Here is a 12,260-nt window from a genome sequence, read left to right as displayed (position 1 = left end):
GGCATGGCGCGGCGGGGAGGGGGCTGCCGACCCGGTTCACCTGCCGCAGAGGAGACGGCCGGTGCCGCTTCACCTGCCAGAGCGGGAGGAGACCGAGGCAAGGCAGAGTCGGCGGCGCGCAAGGCTGCGCCTCCGGGTCCTAGAACCGCAGGCTCCCGCTCGCTCGGATCCGAGGGATTGAAGGGGTCTGGGTGAAGGGGGTCACGGCTGGAGGCCAGAGGGGGCAAACCTTGGAGTCGAGGATTGTCAGCAACTACGAGCGCAGCTTGGAGACCCATAACAGTGCAGCACTGGGGCGCAATGGCTGTGTCCCTCTCTCGGGTTCCCGAGTGAAAAGGTGGGAACCCCCTTCCAGGCCCCCCACCCCTTGTTTCTCTTCTCTGTTTAGCCCAGAGAGGAGCTAAGGACCAGAGAGAACCATCTGCAAATGAGAACCCCAAAGCAGGGCGGGTGAGGGGGCGCAGGCTCAGTCGGCAGAGACCCCCAGCAACCCGCCGCGCTCTGGACCAACTCTGCGCCTGTGCCGGCATCCCCAGTGGCTTCAGAATGGGAGCGCCCATGGAAAAAAGCAGAAATCCAGAATCTGGGGACCACCAAGGCGGGCTCAAGGAAAAGAGTGGGGGTTGGGAAAGAATTAAAGCTCATCTAGGCTGGGAAAGGAGCAGACACTGCAGAGGGGAGGAGAAATCTCCTTGACGCTGTCACCTCCAGGGACCTAGGATAGCCTCTCATCTTGGAGAATAACAATCTCTGATGTCTGGCAATTACAGAAATACTTCCAGAGGTCTTCTTTTATTAATCCTGACAATAACTAGGGAAGGTAGGTATCGATATCCTCATCTTAAAGATAGGGAAACTGAGGCTCAGAGTGATTAAGTGACTTGTCCAGAGGCACGCAGCTAATAAAGGGCAGAAACAGACCTCCGCTCTGTTCACCTCCAGAATCTACATTGCCTTGGAGGTGCTGTTCTGGCATCTCACTGCTCCTCTCATCCAGGATGGACCAGAAGGGTGAGAGCATTGGTGGGTGTAGAACCCCAGGTCTGGGCACAATCTCTAGCCTGAATTTGAAGTTTTTATCTTTCAGTTGCTCCACTTGTACCCCATTTAATTTGTGGATCCCCCCCATGATTCCTCCTTGCACTACCAAGGCATTGAGAAGAGAGAGCCCATGAATGAGCCCTGGATTTTCTCTAGGTGGGGCCAGAGGCCATAAGTGTCCACATCCCTTAGAGCTTCCTCTTCCTTTTGCCTTCCCTCTCAAATTAAAAACCACTGACAAGCATTTAAAAACAGGAGCTGGGAAATTAACTATGTAATCTTAAGGCCCTGGAATGAGCCAGCCCCTTCCCTAAGGTTGCCCTGATGTAAGTCTTTCTTCTGCCAACGTCATCAGCACCTCATGTGGGTGAGAGATGGGGTTGTTTCCTGTCCCAGCCAGAGACCCATAAGGTAAGACAAAGGATTTTCCCTGGGCATGCAAAGGTGATACATTCTGTGCCCACTGCCCTCAACTCCAGCATAGAACAGACCAGAGTCTTGCCCTTAGGTTCTTGCCTTTGAGATTAAACTCTTTCTTTCTTTTTAAGAAATGTAGTCTGCGGTCTCTTCGATGGCTGTCTCTTTCCATTTAACAACAAACTTTTACTGAGTCCCAGCTGTGTGTCTGCCACTGTGCTCGCTCCTAGAGATTCTGTAGCAGATGAGAAGAGTCCTTGTCTTTGGGCTGCTCACAGCCTAGCAAGGGACAGACTCTAAGCACATCTGGGACAGTGGCTGCTTCCAGTCAAGCCTGTGGTGCCAGGTGATCATGCTTCCTTCCTCTTGCCCAGAACTATAGGTAGGAGAAGGGCAGGAGTTGTGCCCCACAGCTGAAAATCTGAGAGGGTGGTGAACCTCTAATGCAGTAGTTGCCAGCCTGTGCCCTCAGTCTCTGGGGGTGCTCAGGCCACTGCCAACCACCCCTCACCCTAGCCTGGTGGAAATCAGGCTGGGCTAAGTAGGATCTCTTTTGTGGAATGTAGCCCAGCAAGCCTACCTTGTCTCTCTCTCATGCTAATCAGAACAGTTAGGAACAAAAAAAAAAAGGCAGGGGGAGAAAATTTCATCAATTATTACCTAATAAATTTGATTAGCTCAGCAGAAAGTATCATTCCAATCATGGTCCCCAGAGGAGGAAATCCTGGAAGGGATGCTTCAAGTTTGGAACCAATGCTTTAGCGGGTCTGTGCTTCCCCCTGCTGGGCACAGGCAACATGACAGCCAAGATAGGGCGAGGCCTCCAGTGGTAATGAAGATGGGAGTCACAGCGTGGGTGACATTTCTGGACTGTTGTCGCATTGTCACCTCCAATGGAGGCATTATGCAGTCACTGGGGACACTCAGAGCTCAGGTGACTGAGCAGGTTTCCCCAGGAATCTCCTCCCTCCCCCTCCCTGCTCACCATTACTCAGCTGGGTGCCTCTTAAAAAAATAAATAAATAAAAGGCAATACATATGCACAGTGAAAAAGAAAACCAGTTTTAATGTATCTTTCTAGAGATGTTTTGGGCACAGACAAGCATATTTGTGCATGTGCGTATCTGTGGTTGACACGAGTGATAGCACACTATTCAGCACTTTGGTATTTTCCCTTAATAATATGTCTGCCTCTACAAAATCTAGTCTCCCATGATAAGGGTATGTCACAACTTATTTCACTAGTCCCCTCCTGGTGGATATTTAGGTAGTGTCAGGCTACTGCCTGCAGGAAATATCTTGGTATATATATTTATTTGCACTTATGTATATACATGTAAGACAAACTTATAAATATGACAGTACTGGGTCAATTTTGGATAGATTATTATGAAATAGTCCTCCAAAAAGTTTGCACTGATTTGCGACCCCTGGCAATGCATAAGATTGCCTGTTTCCTCACATCCTCACTAACATCAGGCATCATCAAGCCTTTTGACCTTTGGTGAAGCCTCTCTGAAAGTCTTTGTCACAAGGCAGGTGATAATCTGTCTCTTTCTTTCTCCAAGGTAGAGACTATGTCATCTTTTCCTTCCCTGCATCCCCAGCACAGGACTTAACTACCAAGTGAAAGAAAACAGGACTGCATTTTGGTGGGCCTGGAGGAAGGAGTAGATAGATGGTTAGAGTTGAGCAGAAAGCCTGTGCTTAAGGGCCATTCTTGTTTCCAGGCCCTGATCAAGCCTCTTCCCAAACCCAAAATTTCTGCTCTTGCAGGAGCCTTCCAGATTTTGAGATCTGAGATTGAAGGCCTGGCATTCCCAGGACAGCTCACACTCAGCTCTCCTGCCTCCAAAGGATGGGCCTCATCATCACTGAACTGCCTAAAGACTGGAAATAAATCAGGCGTCTGGCTGTAGGAGATCAGTGAAACCAGCAATCCAGTAGAACTTTCTGTGATGATGAAAATATTCTCTATCTGTGCTGTCCAACATGGTAGCCGCTGGCCACATGTAGCTACCAAGCATTCAAAATGTGACTAGTGCAACTGAGGAAATGAATTTCAAATTTTAATGTATTATAATTAAGTTCGATGCAAACAGCCACATGTGGCTATTATATTGGGCAGCGAAGCGTTAAATAAACTATGGTATATCCCCACAATGGAAAACCATGCATCGGTAAAAAAAAAAAATTTTTTTTAAAAGAAGATGCCAGGTACTAATATGGAGAGATCTCCAGAATATATTTTGAAAAAAAAATATGGTGCAGGATATTATCTTTTGTGTAAGAAAGAGAGGTGGAAATAGGAATGTTCGTATTCCCTTGAATTTGCATAGGGAAAATAATAAAAATAGTAACCTATAAGGTGCTGGGGAAACAAGGTAGACAAGACTTCTCAATACACTTCTTTCTAAACCATTTTGATTTTTGAACCATATGTATTTATTACTTATTCAAAAATTTAAGTAAAATAAAAGCAAGTTATTTGCTGTCCGACCAAGGAAGGCCGCTCTATCCCTCCTCTTGGCAATCTGTGGCAGATGAGGGAAGTATCCCACTCCACTGTCCTTTCTGTAACCCACCAGAGGACAGCCCAAAGGAGTGGGATGGACAACACTTCATGAACCAGACCTCAAATGACACAGGTGCCCAAACCTAGCCATGCATCGGAATCAGAATCTTGTGGGATGTGGGGTCAGAGAAGTATGCCTTTTCTCGTCCCCCAGGTAACTCTCAGGCATATCCTGTCAACATCTCCTGGTGAAGAGAGGACAAACCCCTAGTATCAAGCACATGTCCCTTGCCTGTAGACAGCAGTGATCACTGACATCTTCCAAGCACCAACACTGTAGCAGGTGCAAAGGCAGGCCCTTTCCATGTTTGATTCGAAGCTGGACTGTAGCCCTGCAAGGCAGGACTTGTTGCTGAGTTTTCTGAGCTCAGTGTCCTCTCGAGTGACTGATTCACCCAAGGCCACACAGCTGGTAAATGTCAGAACCAAAATCCAAACCCAGTCATAAACCTCCTAAGCCTCAGTTTTCTCATTCCAAAAAAAATGGCGATTGGATTTCAAAGACCTGTTTTGAATAGTAAATAAAATTTTATGTAAACGGCTTAGTAGAGACTTGTTTCTAGCAATAAGGTGGACTCTATTTCCAGAGAAACCCTTCTGATACAAAACAGAAATGCTAGATGGGAGATAAAATGTGAGTGTATGTTATTTTCAATGCAAGGCTGGGCTAGCAGGAAAACACAAATCCCCAAAGGCACAAATCCAGAAAGTAACAAGGCAAAACCTGGGGTTTCAAAAGGTAAGAGATTGAATCAGAAACAATCAGCTCCTTGCAAAACCAAGGGTGCCCAGAAGGTGGTAGCCTTGCGTAAACTTAAAAAAAAAAAAAAAAATCAAACCTGCAGGGAGAGATGATAAGATACTTGCTTGCCTCAATTTATCAGGTAGATAGAACCGTTCTACCGGATAGAACCAGTTGTATGCACCTAATAACATAGTTTTGAAACCCTAAAGCAGAAATAGTGGGGAAAATAGACAAGTCCGCCAATGTAAAGTAAGATTTAGATCACCTCCCTCTGGAATTGGTGGTTTCAACAGACAAAAAATTCAGTAAGGATGTAAAAGATTTAAGCAACACAACTGACAAGCTTAATCTAATTGAATATTTTTGAGTACTCCAGTCAACAATGGGCAAACTCATCGTTGCTTTCAGGCACAGATTTACAAAAGTGACCACATATGAGACCATAAGGCAAGTCTCAACCAATTCAAATAAAATCACATAGACCTCATTATCTGACAGCAATGGAATTAAATTAGAAATCAATAATCAACATAAAAAAGAAAAGACAATGCCATGCCTTTGAAAATATCAAAACGTACTTCCAAATAATTCACCAGTTGAAGAATTCATAATAGAAATGAGAAAATATCTAGAATAGAATATCAAAAATACTGTGTATAAAGTCCTTAGCACCTAGCGCCCTAAAAATGGATGTGAGGATTATGATGATAATGATGATGAAGCATTAGAATAGCTTATGGGTGTGTGTGAGGGGTGTCTATAAGAGAAACTTGGCAGTAGTCAGTTCTAAGATCAAAGGGGTAAAGACTGAAGGACTGAGTTTGGGGTACAGTCTGGGAAGAGGGAATCCAAAGGATGAGTTACAAACAACAACAATGTGAGTTGGGGATTGTTCTGGTCCCATTTTCCTAATGAGGCCACTGAGGCTGCTAGTAGTGAGGTAACTCAAGTCACCCGGTTAGAAAATAGCTCAGCCAGGATTCACACCCAAGTTGACTCTCTTGCCTTTCATGCTGCCCCTGAGGGGACAGCCAAGGGAGGTGGGGACAAGCTTTTTGGTTAACAACAAATCTTAATCTCAGATTGTCATAATCTCTGAAACAGTCTGCCAAGGAGACATTTGGTCTCCTCTCAAACTCTGGGGTGTCTGGCTGAGCTGAGAGGCCAGAAACCACAACTGTCACCTTCATTGGTCTGTCTCTCTGCCCTTCTTTCTCAACCAGACCTGCTAGCCCAGCCAGAAGTGAAAAAAATGTAGTCACTCCCTTTCAGGGCCCTGAAGCCCACACAAACTAGGGCAGATGAGGCTTTGCTCAACCTGCAGCTAAATGGAATAAGGCTCTCAAGTGGCCAGAGCTATCGAGCTAAGAGGAGAGGGTAAGCTGAGGGAACCTCTGAGAGTACCCAGGCCCATCCTTTGGATAGGAGGCACCTGCAACGAGGAACAGAACCTAGTGTCTGGCACACAGTAAGTATTTAATGAATGCTGCCTTAAGGAGTATTTATGGAAGATCTGCTGAATACCAGGCATTGTGCCTGTGGAAAGGTCTGATTTAGTTTGATCCTTATGGTAACACACTGAGGTTGGTGTTATCAGCCCCAGTTTTTACAGATGAAGAGACCGGGGCACAGAGAGGTTAAGTGACTTGTCCAAGGTCAAGAAAATGGCAGAGCAGAGACAAGAGCAGAGACAAGAGCCTAGAGCTGGGGGCACAGCTCTTCCTACTGTTTTTCCCGGACAAGGTATAGTCAGTTTTCAAGTCTCCCTCCTGGTCAGCCAGCCGACCTGGAGGCTAAGGCGATGAAAGCCAAGACCAGGGCAAGGCCTTGAGAAAGCAGCTGAACTTCTTTTGTTATTCAGTAATGACTTATGATGTTCCAGGCTCTGGGGAAACAGAGAAGAATTAGACTTGGGCCTGCCCGGGAAGAGCTCACAGGCTAGAACGGTGGAGGGGTGGGGTATGAGGAGAAGTTCTGTGCGCCACCAGGGGCCTCAGAAGAAGAAACTAACCCCAGTCCCACTTCTGATATTTGTGAGTTCGAGGCCAGGAGTCAACTGGAGCCCACTTACAATTCATCTAAATATTTAAAAGTTATAAATTATGCCAACAAAGATAAATAAATTCTATCTTCTTACTCTGGCAAATATACCTTCGAGAGGTCCCAGGTTCAAATAAAAAATTCTTGGGCTCTGTCTGCACTGGAATATGACAGTTCAGGGAGGGTCTCCCCTTCTTTTCCCAACCCCATCTCTTCTGCACTAACAGAGGCCACAGTTACACACACACACACACACACACACATCCCAGGCCACATATCCAAGCCCCATCCACACCGCACAAGCAGCACCTTTACCCACCTGTACACCTGGGGCTGTGCACATCAGCTGTACAGTCTGCCTCTAGGAGAACAAGCCTGGGACGTAAGCTGTGCAGGCCCTAGAAGCAGGCTTGGGCCTTCTGGGCAGGGAACTTCAAAATCCCAGGTACCTAAGACATGGTCAAGTCTTTTGCTATCCAATATGGTAGCCACATGTGAGGTATCCAATATGGTAGCCACACATGGTACTATTTAAGTTTTGATTCAACTATTTAAAGTCAAATAAAATTAAAAATTCAGTTCCAGTCACACTGAGGCACCTGTGCTAGTGGCTACCATATTGGACAGTGCAAATAAAGAACATTTCTGTTATCACAGGATATTGGACAGCACTGGTCTAGAAGATGAGGCAGGGCTCCCAGTAGGTGCGCTGCCTTGTGGGGAGGGATTCAGCTGGAGGAGGCCAGAGCCAGACCCCTCTTCCCCAGATATAAAGGTAGAGCTGCCTGAGGGTGTCAGGAAGTCTTCACAAAGAGGGTGACATTTGAGCATTTGACTAAATTAGTGGGAGGGGTGGAAAAAGAAAGGTAAACAGCCATTCAAACAGAGAATAGCCCGTACAAAGGTCCAGTGGCAATGGCCTGTGGGAAGGAACAAAGATAGATTTGGTATGACTGGAATGAGGTGTGTGGGACTAGAAGGAGTCTGGAAGAATCCACAGGCCCAATCCTCAAGGTACTTGGGGACACGCTAAGGATTTGAGACTTGAGCCTGTGGCTGATGAAGACGGGGAAGGCAGAAAAGACATGATCAGCTAGGGGCATCAGACAGAGAAGGAAGAACTGAAGACCATTTAGGGATTTCAAAACAAAACAACAGACCAGGAAAGAGAAACAGAGGGAAGGGAAAGACGAGATCTCTCAGAGGGAAGACACGGCTTTGATACAAGAATGAAAAATAGCTCATGTCTGGAGTGCAGGTAACAAGAGAGATGGTGGGTCTCAACAGGGACAAGGGTGAAGGAGGAGTTACAGATTGAGAGAGAAGTAAACAGTTCCATTTGTGATTCCTTGAATCTGAGGGGCATCCACTAGGCCCGTCCAGATAGCAGGGTAGAGATTTAGGGTGTCCTCCTAAGCTGGTGAAGAAGAGATGGGATGCTGAAGCCACCAGAAGGCTGAACAAGTCCAGAGACCCATCTGAGAGCAAAAATTGGGAGGATGTGTCCACTGGGGTGCAGGGAGGCCACAAAGAAAACCAGGACCTGCAGATTTCCCCAGATAAACCACCTTCTGCAGAGCCAACTCCCAGAGCAGCCAGCAGGCACCAGCAAACATCTAATCATTTGTTAGTGATGGAGGATGGGTGGAGCCTGGAGAAGCAGCCTGAGAAGCAGCTTGCGGGGGACTGGGAGGCGGGGGCGGGGAGGGGGACCCAATCTCATGCCCTGGGAGGAGGTCAAGAGGGTAAGGGCCCCAAAGACAGATGATTGAGTTGGGCAATTAGGGTGTCCCTAAGTGGCCTTGAAAAAGAATAATGCTTTCAACAAGAGCTGCTGAATTTCAAGGGCAAGTTCAGTGGCAGGAGGGAGAGAAAGAGAGAAACTGAGGCAGAGCCTAAGCCGGCCATCAGCAGAGAGAAAACACACATGAAACTAATGGTGCAATTCATAATCTGTATTAAAAATCTGATTAACGTTTTTACAGATAACTCGGGGGGGTAATCCTTAGAGGTTCAGGAGTCCCATGATCCCCGTAAGGTAGGGAATCCCACCCCAAGAACACTATAATGCTATGCAGTATTCCCACCAGGGATGCATAGCCTGAATCTATGTGTAAGGAAACACCAGGCAAACCCAAAACAAGAAACACTCACTTAAAAGGAAAAGGGGAGGGGGCTGCTCTACTCTGAAAAACTGTCATGAAAGATGAAAAAAGATGAGTCATTGCTCCAGATTAAAGAAGTCTAAAAAGAAACCTGGCAATTAAATGTCATGTGCGATACCGGTATGGATCCTACACTAGATAGAAAAATATTCTAAAGGAACCTTTTGAATCAATTGATAAAGTCGGGATATGGACAGAAGATTACTTAAAAGTATTGTATCCATGTTAAAGTCCCTAGAGTTGAAAAGTCTATGATTTTGCAAGAAAATGTCCTTGTTCTTAGGAAATACCCACTGAAGTAGATGTATGAGTAAATGGACATGATAGTTGCCACTTTCAGTTCAGAGGGGAAAATAGAGCGGGGGTGGGGGAGGGAGAGAGGGAGAGAGAAGACAAGTGGAACAAAATTTTAACAACTGGTGAATCTGGGTAAGGGGCGTATGGAGGATCTTTATATTGTTCTTGCAACTCTCTGTACTCTTACATTTTTTCTAGATAGAAAGATTTTTAAAAAATCTATTCAAAACAAACCAACTCCATTCAAAAAACACAAACTCCATTCAAACCAGGAGTCTCCTGAAGTTGGGGACCTTGATCCTGCTCTCTTCCCCCAGCATCGTCAACGGCCATATCACCCTGAACGCGCCCGATCTCGTCTTTTCTCCCAATATTGGCCCCGGGCTGGCCCAAGGCGGACCCTCCACCGGTGTCCTGGGTGTACAGGGCAAAATTAGGGGAACAGGTGGCAATCGGAAAGGCCGAAGCCCGCCGCTTAGGGACATTCCTCAGCCCCCGACATTTTCTGATCTGACAGCTGGAGCGGCCGCGGGAGTGACTCACACTCGCTGGGCTCCCTGGGCGGAGGGGAAGCCCCGCCCCGCAGAGAGGACCTCGGCCAGCAGGTGCCGCTGTTGAGCCAGCTCTGGCAGTGCTTGGCCAAGGCTCAGCCGGGATCTGGAACTGGTTCGTCAGTGGGGTGTCTTCCAGAACCCGGCCCACTGGGATCTGAAAGCAGCCTCGCTCATCCTTGCCCGTGTCTAGCTTCTCATTCCCCGGCCCTCAGCTTCCCCGCACCCCTCCCCCACCTTGGATACCCCAAGGCAGCTCCCATGCTTGACGCCTGGTGGAGGAGGGGACAGGATAAGCCGGAAGAGGCTTCAGTCCCTGGCCTGAGTAGCAAATTAATCCTTCGGTTTTCTCTGCCCCATCATCTTTCCTCCCCTTTCACTCCTCCTCCCTTTCATTCCTCCTCCCCCACCTCTCCCACCTCCTCCTCCTCTTTCTCCTCTTGAGCAGCACCAGGTTTTCAAAACAAACACACACCTCCTCAGCCCATCCCCAGCCTGCCTGGGCCTTTCTCCAAGAGTTGTTTCTCCCAGATTCCTTCTGCTGGGTCCAAGGATCAGGATGGAGATAGGAAGGGGGTGACGGTGCAGAGAGCGGTGAGGAGATGGCCTGTCATGTTATTTCTTCCTGTGTAGGAAGTAGTTGCTGCCACAGCCAACTCTGAAGTCGAGTGGGCTGGGGTGGGAGCAGGGTGGGGAGGTCTTCCTTCCCTGGGATGGTGGAGCTGGCCCTTTGCTCCAGTTCTCCCCTGGCCCTCCCAGACTCAGGGTGAAGAGGGCCTAGAGAGGTCACTTTATCCATCCCCCTGGCTCCAGTAAGGACCATAACTATATGAAGGTCTCCTAGTCCTATATGTTCACTAATCCCTTCAACAATCCTTCACTGAGCGCCAGCTCTGTGTGAGGTACCAGGAGCTTAACCTAATGCCAGCACCTTAAATCCTCACTAAGACCATTGAAGATGGTCACTAATATTCTACATGGACTTGCGTGAAGATGTAGTTCAAGCCAGCTCTCCTCTGTGTCTCCTCCTGACTCACCCGGTTGATTGATGTTGGTCTCATTTAGCTTTGGGGCCACCACTGCATCTCACATAATGTCTCTCTGAATCTGTCTCTCTGTCTTCCAGTGATTTGTCTTCACGGATCCCCTACCCCTACCATAGTGGGCCCCAGACCACAGCCACTGGGGACAGTGAAGCTTGGGTGCTCTAGCTCTTATTACGGGGCCTTGAGGAAGTTCCTTAACTTCTTCAAGTTCGATTTTCTCATCTATAAAACAGGGTTAATGGTAGTATCCTCCACGGGTAGGACACGATGATAAAATAGGAAGATACATATAAAGTGCTTAGCACAGTAAATATGACTTTAAAAAATTACTAAAATGAAAAAAAAAAAATTCAAAACCAAGTGTTGGCCAGGATGTGGAGCAAAGGAACTCTCATACTCAGTAGAGGTGGAAAACCATTGAGCAATTCCTGTTAAAGGTGAATAAACACATACAGTATGACCTGGCAATTCCACTCCTAGATATATACCCAAGGGGAGTGTGTGCACGTGTGCACCTAAAGCTTCGTAAAATAATTTCCACAGCAGTACTAATCATAATAACCAAAAACTGGAAACCTCCCCAAAGTCCAGCAGCAACAGAATGAATTAGTACATTTGAGTATATTCATGCAATGGAATACTACACTGCAATGCAAAAAATGAACCACTGCCATGAGGCTTGAGAAGTTTTGGGGTGCTGGAGGTGTTATGTTTCTTTATTGGGTGTGGTTACACAGGTGTGCAGGTTCTGTGAAAATTCATTAAGCAATACACTAATGATTTATGTATTTGTATAAATGTTATACTTCAATTAAAAGTTTACGCTAATATAAAGAAGGCAAATGAATTGAGCTACTCATATCACAAATCAATCCTGAAATGTTTTTGAGTAAAGAGTAAATTATTAAAAGATTTGGGTCTCTTAAGACCCAATGAAATGATAACATTTCATAGAAATGTTAAAAGTACCTACCACTACATTCATTTAAGTGTACATACCTAGGTACTACAAATAACAGACATGAAGGCGGATCATGAACACCAAATGCAGAACAGAGATTTCCACTTCAGTGAGAGAGAGGGAACTGAGGCATGCACAGGGGACTTCGAATGTTTTTCTAGCTTTGTTTCTTAAACCAGGAGGCTTTTATCATGGGTGTTTATTTATTATTCTGTATACTTTATGCTTTTCTAAGTGCCTGACATATCTCATAGTTAAAAGTACTCCTCAGCATTTAAAAAAAAAAAAATGGGAGAGGAGGGAAATCGGGTCTTTTCTCTTTGTCTTTCTAGCGCTAACCAAGTGCCTGATACTCAACAAATGTTTGGTAAATGAAAGATCATTCAGCTGGTAAAAGCTGCAGAGCCAGGGTTCAATGCCAG

Source organism: Pteropus alecto, unplaced genomic scaffold (genome assembly GCF_000325575.1).
Source record: "Pteropus alecto unplaced genomic scaffold, ASM32557v1 scaffold313, whole genome shotgun sequence".
Taxonomy (NCBI): domain Eukaryota; kingdom Metazoa; phylum Chordata; class Mammalia; order Chiroptera; family Pteropodidae; genus Pteropus; species Pteropus alecto.
The sequence above is the reverse complement of the archived record's forward strand: the minus strand, read 5'-3'. Positions refer to the sequence as shown.